At 44.3% G+C, this 15,910-nt stretch overlaps 4 non-coding genes across 4 annotated transcripts; 3 read left to right on the top strand and 1 right to left on the bottom strand.

Annotated features, from left to right (window-relative positions):
- Positions 1-270: 270 nt before the first annotated feature.
- Positions 271-360, top strand: TRNAY-GUA (transfer RNA tyrosine (anticodon GUA)). The gene is given in 2 exon segments: positions 271-307; positions 325-360. It is a non-coding gene; the product is annotated as a tRNA-Tyr (tRNA).
- A 3,305-nt stretch (positions 361-3,665) lies between these two features.
- On the bottom strand, positions 3,666-3,737 carry TRNAG-UCC (transfer RNA glycine (anticodon UCC)). The gene has a single exon. It is a non-coding gene; the product is annotated as a tRNA-Gly (tRNA).
- A 5,932-nt stretch (positions 3,738-9,669) lies between these two features.
- On the top strand, positions 9,670-9,759 carry TRNAY-GUA (transfer RNA tyrosine (anticodon GUA)). The gene is given in 2 exon segments: positions 9,670-9,706; positions 9,724-9,759. It is a non-coding gene; the product is annotated as a tRNA-Tyr (tRNA).
- Positions 9,760-10,177: 418 nt separating this feature from the next.
- On the top strand, positions 10,178-10,249 carry TRNAE-UUC (transfer RNA glutamic acid (anticodon UUC)). The gene has a single exon. It is a non-coding gene; the product is annotated as a tRNA-Glu (tRNA).
- Positions 10,250-15,910: the final 5,661 nt, after the last annotated feature.

Genomic DNA, 15,910 nt, shown 5'->3' on the forward strand with positions numbered 1-15,910 from the left:
CAGTGTCTCTCTCTGTCCCCCTTCAGTGTCTCTCTCTGTCCCCCTTCAGTGTCTCTCTCTCTCTCTCTGTCCCCCTTCAGCATCTCTCTCTGTCCCCCTTCAGCATCTCTCTCTGTCCCCCCTTCAGTGTCTCTCTCTTTCCCCCTTCAGTGTCTCTCTCTGTTCCCCTTCAGCGTCTCTCTCTGTCCCCTTCAGTGTTTTTATTATTTGAGTTTACAGTATGTGCCTTTTTTTTTACCTATGATGTCACAGCATCACTGTGAGTATGCACCTTCGATAGCTCAGCTGGTAGAGCGGAGGACTGTAGTGGAAGTTGATGCAGAAATCCTTAGGTCGCTGGTTCAATTCCGGCTCGAAGGAGTTTTTTTTTTTGTTTTGTACAATTCCTAAAATTCTCATTTTTTAAAATAGTAAATTACCTCAAAATACAAAATATACGTTACTCATCCTGATTTCAACTTTTTAATGGAGAGAACTAGTCATTTTTCTGCTACATGTTAATCATACTGCATGCTGCTGAGCCTCTCTTATAATGATTACGGGTTACCACACTACATGTAAGAACAGGGCAGAGACAGCTGATAGAGACACAAGTCCTGATCCTGGTGATACTTTCCATAGCTCAGCTCACTGAGAGAGAGGAGATTCCCTGTGATCAGCAGGCAGGTAAAGGGTTACCAGGTTATATAGGACATACACAGGGGGCCTGAGTGCAGGGCCGTAACTAGGGCTGTGCGACAGGGGCGACCGCCCAGGGCACAACGCTTAAGGGGGACGCAAATTAGGAATATTTTAGGTTAAATTGGTTAAAATTGAGGGCCTAGATGGGTGGAGTTTGTATTTCTCGCCCCAGGCGCTAGAATTCTAAGTTACGGCTCTGCCTGAGTGATTAAGGAAAGTAAAACATAAAAAAGTATGCACCTGGGCAAAACCATGATGCATTGGAGGGGGAGGTAAATTTAAAATGTGGGGACAGATTTATAGTTGGGGTAGGACATGGCCCAGATCAACTTTAAATTTTAGTGTAAAACTAAAGCTATCATGTAATTGTGTGCTACATGAAAACACAGCCAGATTTTTACTTATCTGCAAAACAATAAACTAATTTGCACCGCTTGTATTGTAACATGGTTTGTCTAAGAAAAATTTTGCATGTTTTTTTTTTGTGTTTTTGCTTAATGTCCTTAATGACTCAGACCCCTGGTGTCTGTCTGCACAGCAGGTAGGTGAGAGATCTGTGATCAGCTATTACTATGGAGAGGGTGGGTTTTGTCAAGTGAGGATTTGGGTCATTTTATCAATAGCAAACCACTGAAATTTAGCAGAAAAACTGCTGGGTGTACTGTTACTATTTTAATTAATAAAGGTGGTTCTATTAGTATTTTTATTTATAAAGGGGGCATGTATATGATTTGTTTGTTTTTTTTTATTCTAGGGGACACAGAAAACAGTTTGATTTATTCAGGAGACACATTTTTTTTAACTTGGTATCGGCCAGATGTACCATGATAATGACAATGCTGCTTAGTAATGGCACAAGTTGTATCCCTAGGTAAGACCAGGACCCCCCTGTGGGGACACATCCCCAGCAGTCTGAATGTAATATCACTGGTGAAATGCTTTGATGTGCGGTGGGTTTGATCTCCCTGCCAAACCCTCACATTGATAAATTCCCCCCATGGAGTCTGGTTGCATTGCAGGTAGGTGACATATCTGTGTTCAGTTCTTATCACACGTATCCTGCTGTCAGGTCACATAGATTCTAGAGGTTAGGATTCCTGATTGTGGCCCAGGTTCAACTCCCGGTATTGGAAATTTAAAATTTATTTGTACTTGTAGCAGAGCTCTTAGCTTTAGTCATTTATGACTTTTCACCTGTGCCCACCTCAGACTTGTGCTCCCATACAGCTGTGCCCACCCCGGACTTGTGCTCCCATACAGCTGTGTCCACCCCGGACTTGTGCTCCCATATAGCTGTGCCCACCCCGGACTTGTGCTCCTATATAGCAGTGCCCACCCTGGACTTGTGCTCCCATACAGCTGTGCCCACCCCGGACTTGTGCTCCTATATAGCAGTGCCCACCCCTGACTTGTGCTCCCATACAGCTGTGCCCACCCTTGACTTGTGCTCCCATACACTTGTGGCCACCCCGGACTTCTGCTCCCATACAGCTGTGCCCACCCCTGACTTGTGCTCCCATACAGCTGTGCCCACCCTTGACTTGTGCTCCCATACACTTGTGGCCACCCCGGACTTCTGCTCCCATACAGCTGTGCCCACCCCAGACTTGTGCTCCCATACACCTGTGCCCACCCTTGACTTGTTCTCCCATACAGCTGTGCCTGTCCCTGACTTGTGCTCCCATACAGTTGTGCCCACCCTTGACTTGTGCTTCCATACAGCTGTGCCCACCCCGGACTTGTGCTCCCATACACATGTGCCTGTCCCTGACTTGTGCTCCCATATAGCTGTGCCCACCCTTGACTTGTGCTACCATATAGCTGTGCCCACCCTTGACTTGTGCTCCCATACAGCTGTGCCCACCCTTGACTTGTGCTCCCATACAGCTGTGCCCACCCTTGACTTGTGCTCCCCTACACCTGTGCCCAACCTTGACTTGTTCTCCCATACAGCTGTGCATGTCCCTGACTTGTGCTCCCATACAGTTGTGCCCACCCTTGACTTGTGCTTTCATACAGCTGTGCCCACCCCGGACTTGTGCTCCCATACACCTGTGCCTATCCCTGACTTGTGCTCCCATATAGCTGTGCCCACCCTTGACTTGTGCTCCCATATAGCTGTGCCCACCCTTGACTTGTGCTACCATATAGCTGTGCCCACCCCAGACTTGTGCTCCCATACAGCTGTGCCCACCCTTGACTTTTGCTCCCATACAGCTGTGCCCACCCTTGACTTGTGCTCCCATACAGCTGTGCCTACCCTGACTTGTGCTCCCATACACCTTTTCCCTCCCGGGACTTGCAAGAATCCCTAAATAAGTTTTGCTTAAAATGTGATTACTCGGCACACACAGACTTTTTGGCTTTGTAATTATGTTTGTTTTATGTTTACATTTACATCTTTTTATTGTTTATGTAAATTTAATTCATTAAAATGTAGTTGAACAGAAGAAATTAATTATCTTTAGGATACTATGCTGTTAATGTCATCTCCACATATTTTGAGGGATTCTCTATTATTTCAGATGACCTAAAGGTGAGTAAACAATGTAACAAAGTAATGAGAAAGGCAAGTCAGATGTCTGGTTGACATTCAGTACAAACTGGAAACCTGTTCCCAAGAGGGTGGGTGCTGGTTAAGAGAGACGGAAAAGGTGCAGAGAAAAGCAAGAAATATTTATGTAAATCTCATTCATTAAAATGTAGATTTACAGGACATACGGATTATATTTTGAAGACACTTTTCCGTTAATATAATCTCTAAGTATATATTCATTGTTACATAATTATTTTAGAAATATATTAGACTTTTAAATGGCTGTTAAATAACGATGCTCCTAAGCATGATCATCCAAATATTGTCTTAAACACACTTACTTGTACAGTTCTAGCAGCAGTAATAATATATATAATCTGACTTTACTTCACTTGTTTCATGATACCTGACTCCAATGTTTCTTGTATAGATTAATTAAATACATTTTTGCGTTGGCCGGGAATCGAACCCAGGTCAACTGCTTGGAAGGCAGCTATGCTCACCACTATACCCCCAACGCTGTACATCTTTAACTGAACAAAGCTCCTCTTTTCTGTACTACCTCATACACAGACTTCTCCTTTTCACTGGATCCAACCTTCAAACTATCGCATGAGTATAATATAACAATATGGGAATCGTTCACTCCTATTACTGCCCATGGTTTTGATTTTACTTAATTTTGATAATGAATTTCCAAGGTCATATTAGTACTAATAGAGTATTACCAATAAAAGTAGAATGCAACAAAATATAATACAAGCCTTTGAGGGCAACTCCTGAACTCTTTTCTTATCTTATTCTAATATTACCAATAATTCTTCATTTGCAATGTTATTACTATTATGTAAGCCTATTATTACTATTAATATATATTTTGCTGTCATCTGTCTCAGTGAAGAAATAAAGTCTACAAAAGGGATTCCTTTATAATTAACTGTTAACAACTCCACAATCTCCTCTGTCACCCAACTCTCTGCCTAGGAGTCACTCTTGACTCCTCTCTCTCTTTTGCCCCCCACATTCAATCCCTTGCCCATGCCTGTCGCTTCCAACTCCGTAACATTGCCCGCATCCATCCTTTCCTCTCTCAAGATGCCACCAAAACTGTCATCCATGCTCTCATCATCTCCTGCCTCGACTACTGCAATCTCCTCCTTACTTGCCTCCACTGCTCCCACCTCACCCCCTCCTCTCTATACTTAATGCGGCTGCGAGACTCATCTTCCTCACACGCCGCTCCTCCTCTGCCTCCTCTCTCTGTCTTGCCTTACACTGGCTCCCCTTCCCCTACAGAATCCTTTTCAAACTCCTCACCACCACCTACAAGGCTCTCTCCCAGTCTACTGCCCCTTATATCTCCAACCTCCTCTCCATCCACACTCCCGCCCGCTCCCTGCACTCAGGCAATGATCGCCGCCTCTCCTCCACTCTGATTACTTCTTCCCACTCTAGAATACAAGACTTCTCCCGAGCTGCCCCCCTTCACTGGAACGACCTCCCTCGCTCCATCCGTCTCTCACCCTATCTGTGCTCCTTCAAGCGGGCACTTAAAACTCACCTGTTCCTTAAGGCCTACCAACCATCCACTTAACCTCTCACATCTTCTGTTTCTCACTGGCTCCTTTTTCTCTCCCCTTTGCTTCACTGGCTCCCTTTTGTGCCTGATTTTGTCTACCCTCCCTTAGGATGTAAGCTCGTATGAGCAGGGCCCCTCTCCCCTCCTGTCTCCAGACCTGTTCTTCCGCTCCGTCTTTACAGTATTTAGCTGCCTGGAGTTTCTGAAGTTCTGGTACTTTGTGTTTATTGTTCTGTATTGTTTTACCCTGTATAGTCTACTGTTTGTACCATGTACGGCGCTGCGGATACCTTGTGGCGCCTAACAAATAAACTATAATAATAATAATATAATGTTCAGTCATTATATTACAGGTGATAAATAAGGTTCATGCTTGCCTCATTGAGGGTGTACCAGTGTGGGTAGCCGTAGGAGGCAGTAGGGTAAGCTCTAATAAAGAGGTGAGTGTTCACAGAGCATATAAAGATTTGAAGCCTGGGGTTGAATAAGATTATGTGTTGTAGGGAATAGAATAGATACGTGATAGCAGGGGATGAGTCATAGAGACAGGAATGAGAGGTGGTTATCAGGGACAAGGCACAGGTCAGTGGTAGATCTAAGAGAGTGAGAAGAAGTGTATCTTGAGATGAGATTTGATTTATATGTAGGGCTGTTTTATTGAGGGCTTTGAAGGTAATGTTGAGTAATTTGAATTAGATTCTGGAGGACACAGTAAGACTGTGTGGGAATTTGCAAAATGGGGCAGCAGATGTTAAGTAGCAAAGGAAGTAGATCAATCTTGCTGTGGCATTTAGGATGCTTTGAAGTGGGTGTCTGGTTAGCACATGCAGGAGTGTGATCCTGCTTTTTGAACTGGGATAACTAGACCCCCCTGGAGGCGCGCAGAGTCTAACAGGGTGGAAGGTCTTCACCAGGGAATCCCGCAAGGGAATTTGGGCTTAGCAGCTCCCACCCTGCAGGTCGCGGTCCTTCAGGGAAGTTCCCAGTATAACAGTTGGGAGAACAGAACCAAACAGCATAGAAGAGGATACGATTTAAGTATCAATTTAATAAAAACTGTCTCCACTAGAATTGAAACGTAAGTACAAGTTCAAATGAGGAACAGGATACACTACAATGAAGAACCACGGCAATAGTAGTAGAATGGCACCAATCACGAAGTTCCACAAATATGAGCAGGATATATAATAACTGTAGACAACAGCAATACCTCCTAGGGAATGAGATATAAATACAAAGTACACTGAAGTGCTGAGATTACTACAGATGGAGGAGCACAGCTTGATACTATAGGAGAATAGACACAGTAGCAGCATTGGCAACAACGAATATTTCTAACAGTCATTAGAATGAAAGTTCAACTGTATCCAAATATGTAGCAACGAAGAAAGGACCCAGGCATCAGTGAGATATGGAACGAGTCAACAAAGGTAAGTGATCCAAGCAGATTAGCTAGCAGGTGTTGATAGCAGAAGTCAGTGGAATCAGAAACACCGCAAGATGAATCATAGCTTACCACAAGAGTGTAGAGCAATTCAGCAGTAAGCAGCGATACATATAAGAGAGGCAGCAAATGTAGACCGCAGCACCAGCACAGATGACATAGAGCAGGTGAACAAAGAAACAATGACCCATGACTTTACCACAAAGATGTGGAAGGAGTAACAGCAGTCAGCGGTGTATGCAGAGTAGCTTAGCGGGCATTGGTCACAGCGATTACCACAGGTGAGTGGACCAGATGAGCAGAAATCGGCGAACTCCGAACATGCAGCAATGATGACCCACGGCTTTACCACATAGATGTATAAGAAGTAGCAGCAGTCAGCAGTATAAGCAGAGTAGCTATAACAGAACAGGCAGCTGAACCAGGCCAGGTGTTGACTGGAAGAACCAGCAAAGGACAAGTAAAAGGAGGAGCCTTATAAAGGAGGACTGGCCAATAGTAGAATGACTAACCACAGGTGTGGATAATCAGAGATGTCAAGCGTGGCTGACAGCCTATACCAAGAAGGTTAATATGAAAATCAGTACTTTGAGGCTCGGGTAGAGATACCTGGGGAGCAGAGTGTGACAGTGGGGATAGATGGGTGAGGAGAATGGCAGATAGGAGGAGGTTACAATAGCCATGGCGGAAGAAGATGAGAGAATGATACTAAGTTTTAGTATCATCTTCGGTATGGAACATATTCTAGCAATGTTTTGAAGATGGAGGCGACAGGACTGGAAGACAGACTTGATGTGAATGTCACAGCCTTCCGCTACAGTAACCCCTGGGTCTATGATCATGATCCCTTCTAACTTCCTATGCTTTTAATGCCATGCATACTGATGCCTTGCTAGAGCATATGACTCCCTGGTTTCTGTGGGTCTTGATCCTGAGTCTGGCTGTTTGGGGAAGCATGGAGTATTATGGAGAGACATATAACACCAGTTTTAGAGAACTTTTACCTTACATATTTGGCTGAAACAGGATGAGGTCAGCTTATGCCAAATTCTGTCTTCAGGGGCTATATAAGTCTATTAGTCCATTGCACAAACCGTCACATTATTATACCTATATCTTACTTTACTTTCTCTCTGACAAGCGTATAACTGTGTACCAACTCCTGGCATTGTATTATGACTCTTACATTCATGCAATGTGGTTTCAACTATAGAAGATTCAAGAGTGATACCAAGGCAGCAGGCTTTGGGCCTCATGAAATTTGTGGTGTTGTTGATTGTGATGAAGGAGAAGTGGTGACTCTGGGAGGAGGATACAGAGGAGATACTCTTTATACTCTGCACCAATCAGCTTTGGTATAACAAGCAGAACACTGAGGTTTTACACATATTAGGCCTGTTTTATGTTGGATATAAGTCCGTTGTGTAGTGTGAAGTAGTCTTATGTATGCCCAGAAATGGACCTTATGCCAATGAAAGCAACACAGATCCGGCTGATTCAGGTCCTGTGTCTGCCGTATGTCCGCATGTTTTCAGCAGTGTCTTTTGTACCCACTACAGGGCCAGAGTAAATGCCGGCTGATAGTGATGACTGGCACAACATCAGAGGCTGGCAGGGATGGGGGGGCAGATGCCTCCCGGGGCCGGTCCCACAATGTGCTACCTTGGGCTGGGTCTCTGTGCTAACTGCAATTGTTTTTCTCTAAAATGTTCCTCATAGGCTGCTGATTCGAGTCTCGCCCCCTGAGCTAAATTTTGCCAGCCCTCCCCTGCACGACACAGCCTTTGATTTAAAAGTTATATGTATGTGCACCAGTAGCTATCGCAGACAGCTGTATACAGCTAAGATAGACTCAATAAATGCATCGAATGTGTACAGTATGAATTGCAAACAGGTTTATTTATGTAATTAGTATTAAAAAAGTTTGAAAATTATATATATATATATACAAGTTAACCTGTGCATGATACTCATGCATTCTAGTCAAATCAAGCTACTTAAGGTGTTAAAAAGGTTCTTGTCATGCATTTGGGCCATAGCCCAGGCCTCAACCACCAACCACTCCTCACTGTCACCCCCGGCAACCACCAACCACTCCCCACTGTCACCCCCGGCAACCACCAACCACTCCCAACTGTCACTTCTCCGTCAAGAGATATATATATATTTTTTTAAAATCTTTATAAACACTTTTAACAATTAACAAATTAAAAACATCTTAGTATACCAAATTTCAGCCCTTTCTGATTATTTTTTTTCACACACACTAAGAATTTAGTAGGTCAGTGTATAACTCTGCCCAGCAGGTAGCGCTGCAGCTTGGTTTTATATTTTCCACACACACACAGACAGACTAACACACGCCACTAGACATTTATATTATAGATATGTATTTATGCTGATAAGTTTCTATTTTATGCTCATATTAAAGTGTTCTGGGTTCTGATGAGACCTTGATTGCGCATATGTGTGCGTGTGCTGCAGTCTGATCTGTATGTCATATGGAAATGTTCTTGAGATACGCATGTATTTGAAAACGGTCGGAGCAATAGACAACTTTCCCGCAAGTTGCGTTTGGACTTCATTTAGGCCCTTTGTATTGTATAGTAATTATAGTATCAAATTGCTGTACACAATTCTGTTCTCTATGGGGGACATTTCTGACAATTGGTGCACAGATGTTTTCTAAAGAGTATTTATAAAATCAAACGTATAATCTGAGTGGTTGCTATGGGTTACAGCACCTTTTGCACCAGTTTAAAAAAAATGGCCCCTTGATAAATATGAGCAAAAATTTTAAACCTGCTCTACGGAATTTTCAGCTCGTTTCATATTTGGTGGAAATTCCAGTCCTACCCCAATCACACCTAACAGCGGAATGAATTGGACATTGCCCCAACTCATAGGATATAAATACAGCAAAATGCAATTTTACAAATTCAATTTGAAATGGCACAATGTCTGGCGTGTTCCTCAACAATTTTAAGTTTGTTGGTTATCTCTACCTCTCATCTGGCCATCAGTATCTGCCCGCACACACCACCTTTACTCTATGTGGTACTTTAGTCATTAACTGGCAGTGATGTGCAGTTGTTAGTTTACCAGTTGTCCCAGTTTAGGCAGTAAGGGTCTGATTGATGAGTCATCCCAACTTTCGGCACCTTTGTCAGGATGGTTACATTTTGGGTGGTACGTTACACTCACTTGTGTATGTGGGAAGGATTGGTAGTCTTTAGAGAAGTTAGAGGCAACCTAGAGTATCAATACATCTTGTTTCCATACCCACTTACACCTTCTTCTCTGCCACTCATTGGGGCTGTAACTTCTCAGTGAATCCAGGTAGATCGCTGGGTCAAATTCTTAGGAATTTTACAGTTTGTGACAGTTTTGTTTTGACCTATGATGTCACAGAATCAATGCACACACAATCCTTCGATAGCTCAGCTGGTAGAGCGGAGGACTGTAGTGTAAGTTGATGCAGAAATCCTTAGGTCGCTGGTTCAATTCCGGCTCGAAGGAGTTATTTTTTTTGTTTTGAATAAGTTCTACAATTCTCATTTTTTATAATACTAAATTACCCAAAAAAATACAAAATATACATCACTCATCTTGATTTAATCTTTTTAATGTAATTTTTCTGCTACATATTAATCATACTGCATGCTGCTGAGCCTCTATTACGGTGATTACGGTTTACCACACTACATGTAAGAGCAGGGCACAGACAGCTGATAGAGACACAATTCCTGATCCTGGGGACACTTTCCATAGCTCAGCTCACTAAGAGAGAGGAGATTCCCTGGGATTAGCAGGCAGGTAAAGGGTTACCAGGTTATATAGGACATACACATGGTGTCTGGCTGCAGGGCAGGTTGGTGAGATGTCTGTAAGCAGCTGATACTTCAGAGCCAATCTCATCAGATTCCATCTCATCAGATCCCATATGGTCTAGCGGTTAGGATTCCTGGTTTTCACCCAGGCGGCCCGGGTTCGACTCCCGGTATGGGAATATGATATTTTATTTGTGCTAATAACAGCTCTACTTGGTTACTTGGCACAAAAATCCATGAGAAAGTGTACTATGGTCATGATAAGGGAAGTAGGACAAATTCAGAGGTTTCATGTACTTCCCAACATTTCTAGTTAAAAAGTCTGGAGAAAACCGGTATATCAATGTCTATTTAAAGGGCACCACTGATTCTGTACTGCCGCACAATCATCAAACAGATGTGACATATATGAATACAATAACTATAATAACTCATAAATAAATAATCATGAGCTAACAATTATAGCTATTAGCATGAATATAGGTACATATTCCATGCACATGAGTAAACAAACAGCAAATCATCCGGCTTAAGAGAGGACAACAGAGAGCTGCACATGCGCGTTTTACTTACAACACTCGCGGCGCCGTTAGCTGCTGGTGAAGAGTAAGATTACTTTGTTGCACAGGGCAGTCTTCATCAGGGCTCCAAGAGCAGCCTGGCACAGGGAATAGCAGAGGTTTCCGGCTCGAAGGAGTTATTTTTTTAATTTTGTAGAATTCCTAAAATGCTCACTTTTTAAAATAGAAAATTCCCTCAAAAAAACATAATATACATTACTTATCCTGATTTCCACTTTTTTTATATGAGAGAAATAATATTTTTGCTACATGTTAATCATACCGAATGCTGCTGAGCCTCTCTTATGGTGATTACGGTTTACCACGCTACATGTAAGAACAGGGCACAGAAATCTGATAGAGACACAAGTCCTAATCCAGGTGATACTTTCCATAGCTCAGCTTACTGAGAAAAAGAAGATTCCCTGTGACTAGCAGGCAGGTAAAGGGTTACCAGGTAATATAGGACATACACATGGGGTCTGGCTGCTCGGCAGGTAGGTGAGATGTCTGTGGTCAGCTGTTAGTATGTGTGTTGGAGAGGGGGTTGTCAAGTGGCGATTTTTGGCTTAGTTCTGGGTGATTATATCAATGCCAAACCACTTAAATATGAAGAGGGGAAGGGACCACAGTTAAGTTACAAGTACATTTACAGAGCAAACAGTCCTAACATATCTTTCAAAACTGAAAGTGGATAAATCAATGGGGCCACATGGGATCCATCCACGGATTCTAAAAGGGTTTAAAGGGTGCTGGTAACACCATTAACAGAATTATTCAACCAGTCACTAGATACAGTAATTCTGGAATAGGGCGAAGGTAGCCCCAATGCACAAAAGTGGAAGCAAAGAAGAGGCGAGCAACTAAGTGAGCCTTACATCAGTAGTAGGGAAAGAGATGGAAACACTCTTAAAAGAAAGAGTTGTAGAATATCTCAAATCCAGCAATTTAATAAGATACCAAACTGCATGGATTTACTGGGGGGAGATGTCAAACAAATCTTAATGACTTTTTTGACTGGGTGACTAATGTAATAGATCAAGGAGGGGCTGTAGATGTAGCTTATATAGATCTCAGAAAGGCTTTTGATATTGTCCCACATTGCAGACTGTTAAATAAACTCAACAGCTTGTGAATGAATTCTAAGATGGTTGAATGGATAAGATCTTGGTTGCAGGATAGAAAGCAGCGAGATGTAGTAAACGTATTACATCCACAGGAGGGAAAGGTTACCAGTGGAGTACCCCAAGGATCTGTACTTGGACCAAAGCTTTTTAATATTTTTATTGGAGACATTGCAAATTGTAATGGAAGGAAAGTATGTCTTACTGCAGATGACACAAAGATATGCAACAGGGTAGACGCATCAGGAGGGATAATACAAATGATTAATGATCTAGGTAAACTAGAGCAGGGGTCGGCAACCTTTTTCTGTCAGTGTGCCGGCTAAAACCTTGTCAAGCCCAGGTGTGCATATATATATATATATACACACACGCAAAGGACAGATATTTTGTGTTAAATAGGCTTCACTGTGCAAAAGCCTCCTTTAGGGGTTACCTCCAACAATAGCAGTATTATACCCAGAGGTAACCCTCTGAAGAAAAAGCCCACACGATTTATTAAAGGAAAGTTTTGCTTACCCACCAGCCTCAGGTTACAATTTTCAGGTTCAGTTATGTGGCGGTGGATGCGGTTTTGCCTTTGTTCCTTTACGTCGCTTCAGATCAGCAGCTATTAACGCTGCCTACCACATTCAGGAGAGCAGAACAAAAGGTGAGAAAAGAGGAGATGTGGAAGACAAGGGGGTAGAAGGTGTTGTACAATAGGACTGTGGGTTGTGGGGGCACATAGGAAAAAAGGGGAAACAAATGGGATGGGAGGGACAAGGGAGGCATGCACACAAAGCGGGAGAGATAAAGGAACAGACAGCCACAATGTAAGACAGGTACAAACAGTTTGGGCACACATGGGCAGGGAGGACAGATGCACATATGGGCAGGGGAGACACAGTGACACTTGGTGCAGGGGGGACACAGGCACACATGGGGCAGGAGGGACAGAGGCACACATGGGGCAGGAGGGACAGAGGCACACATGGGGCAGGAGGGACAGAGGCACACATGGGGCAGGAGGGACAGAGGCACACATGGGGCAGGAGGGACAGAGACACACATGGGGCAGGAGGGACAGAGGCACACATGGGGCAGGAGGGACAGAGACACACATGGGGCAGGAGGGACAGAGGCATATATTGGCTGGGAGACAGAGGCACACATGGGTCAGGTGGGACAGAGGCACTCATGGGGCAGAGGCATGCAAGTGGGTGGCAGATGCACACATTGGGAGGGAAAAATGGAGGCAGGAAAAGGCAGAGTTGTAATGCAGATGGGAGATCTAACTTACTTCAGGCTTCTCTTTTACAGTGCACCACGAGAGAGGCACTCAATAATAATGAGTCAGAAAGGAGACGAAGAGGGGAAAAACAGGTAGAAGGAGGCTGTAGGTAGAGGATGTAGTGCTGCGGTACTTGAATAAATGACCGCACGTGCGCTACAGTTCAAATGGAGACTACCTGTTCCCCCAGAGACACTAGCGGCGGAAGCTCGGAGTTCCCGAAAACAGCGTTCCCCCTTGATGTCGGGACGTGACCTGGGGGCCGGCGTACCAGCGAAAACGCCCCGCGTGCCACGTCTGACTCGCGTGCCGGGGGTTGCCGACCCCTGAACTAGAGGAATAGTCAAGAGAGTGGTAACTACAGTTTAATGCCAAAATATGCAAAATCTTGCACTTGGGTCTCAAAAATCTAAAGCCTAAATATAGTATTAATGGCACTATAATGGAAACTACTGAGGAGGAATGGGATCTAGCAGTCACTATTCCAGGTGACATAAAGGCAGGTAAGCAATGTAACAAAGCAATGAGGAAGGCGAGTCAGATGCTTGGTTGTATTGGGAGAAGAATCAGTAGCAGAAAGAAAGAAGTAATATTATTCTTCTTTATTTACATGGCGCCACAAGGTGTCCGCAGCGCCGTACAAAATACAAATATACTGTACAGACAGAAATACAAGGGTACGACAGTACAGAGTAGAACAAATATAGCCAAGACTTCAATATCTCCAAGCATAGCAAGTAGAGTGGTGTAGGAGAAGAAGAAATGGTATTGAGACAGAAGGGAAGAGGACCCTGCTCATAAGAGCTTACATACTAAGGGGAGGGGAAATGGACAGCAGGCACAAGAGTAGTCAGTAGAGGGGTTCAAATACAAGAGGAGACAGGAAAGTGGGAGGTGATGAGAACGATAAGGTTATGTGGATTGTTTGTAGGCCTTAAGGAACAGATGGGTTTTGAGAGCCCGTTTGAAAGAGCCAAGATTAGGGGACCGGCGGATGGAGGGAGGGAGATTGTTCCAGTGAAGGGCGGCAGCACGGGAGAAGTCTTGAATTGGGATGAGGTGATCAGTGCAGAGGAAAGGTGGCGGTCATTGGCCGAACGCAGGGAACATGCGGGAGTGTGGATGGAGAGGAGGTTAGAGATATAAGGGGCAGTGGAAAGAGAGATGGCCTTGTAGGTGACAGTGAGGAGTTTAAAGAGGATTTGGAAGGGGAAAGGGAGCCATTGAAGGGCAAGGCAGAGAAGGGAGGAAGAGCAGCGTGAGAGAAAGATAAGTTTTGCAGCCACTTTAAGAACAGAGCGAACGAACGAAGAGGGGCAAGATGGGAGTGGGGGAGGCCGGTGAGGAGAAGGTTGCAGTAATCGAGACGGGAAATAATGAGTGCATGGATGATGGTTTTTAGCAGCCTCCTGAGAGAGGAAGGGCCAAATGCAGGCAATATTCTGTAGTTGGAAGCGACAGGAGTGGGCAAGAGATTGAATATGGGGGGCAAAAGAGGGAGGAGTCCAGGGTGACACCCAGGCAGCAGGGTTGGTGAACAGCAGAGATGGTAGTGTTATTAATGGTGATGGAAAGTTCACGGTGGGTAGAAGATTTAGAAGGAGGGAAAACAATGAGTTCAGTTTTCGCAATGTTGATTTTGAGAAAACGCGAAGACATCCAGGAGGAGATAGCGGAGAGGCAGTCAGAAACATGAGATAGGAAGGGGGGGGAAGGTCAGGAGAGGAGATTTAGAATGTCATCAGCATAGAGGTGATACTGGAGACCAAAGGAAGAGATGAGTACAGCCAGGGAGGTGGTGTACAGAGAGAAAAGAAGAGGGCGAGAACAGAGCCCTGAAGGACCCCAATGAGGAGGGCACAGGGGAGTGAGCATGAGTCAGGAGTGGAAACAGAGAAGGAGCGGTTGGCAAGGTAGAAGGTGATCCAAGTGAGGACAGTGCCAGAGAGAGAAGGGTCTGCAGAAGAAGGGGGTGGTCCACGGTGTCAAAGGCCGCAGAGAGGTCCAAGAGAATGAGCAGGGAGGTTCATTAGTGACTTTGAGTGGAGGGGGCGGTAGGGAGGAGGTCAAGTAGGGAGTTAGCAGAGAGTGGAGTGGAGAGGCGGTTGAAGACAATCCGCTCAAGTAGTTTGGAGGACAAGGGGATAAGTGATATGGGGCGGTAGTTAGCTAGAGAGGTGAGGTTAAGTTTAGGTTTCTTAAGAATGGGGGAGATAAGGGCATGTTTGAAGGAAGAGGGGACACTGCCAGTAGAGAGAGACAGATTGAAGAGGTGTGCAAGGTGGGCGTAGTCAGAGGGGGAAAGCGAGCGAAGGATGTGAGAGGGGATGAGATCCAGTTGGCAGGTGGAAGGAGGAGAAGAGAGAATGAGGGAGTGGACTTCATCACTCGATATGGGGCAGAAGGAGCACCAGAGCGCTCCTTCTTCCCTCACATTTGTGAAGAGTCCAGGGAGCGGGTCAACGTCACAAATCACATAATTTTGGCCCTGTACATTCTAGGAGTGGGCAAGTATGCTTGTGTGTCTTGTCATTCTCTGTCTGCCTTCCTGAGTCAACATAGGGATTATCTGTAGTACACCACTGCCACCTAGTGGTTAAATATACACTCTGTTGCAGATTATTGGTCATATAGAAAAAAAAAATGAATCGGCAGGATTTGAACCTGCGCGGGGAGACCCCAATGGATTTCTAGTCGGCCACGACTACAATTACTAAAATTCTAATTTTTTTAAAATAGTAAATTACTTCAAAATAAAAAATATACATTACTCATCCTGATTTCAACTTTTTAATGGAGAGAACTAGTCATTTTTTTGCTACAAGTTAATCATACTGCATTCTTCTGAGCCTCTATTATATTGATTACGGTTTACCACACTAC

The sequence above is a fragment of the Mixophyes fleayi genome, chromosome 3, assembly GCF_038048845.1.
Source record: "Mixophyes fleayi isolate aMixFle1 chromosome 3, aMixFle1.hap1, whole genome shotgun sequence".
In the NCBI taxonomy this organism is placed as follows: Eukaryota; Metazoa; Chordata; class Amphibia; order Anura; family Limnodynastidae; genus Mixophyes; species Mixophyes fleayi.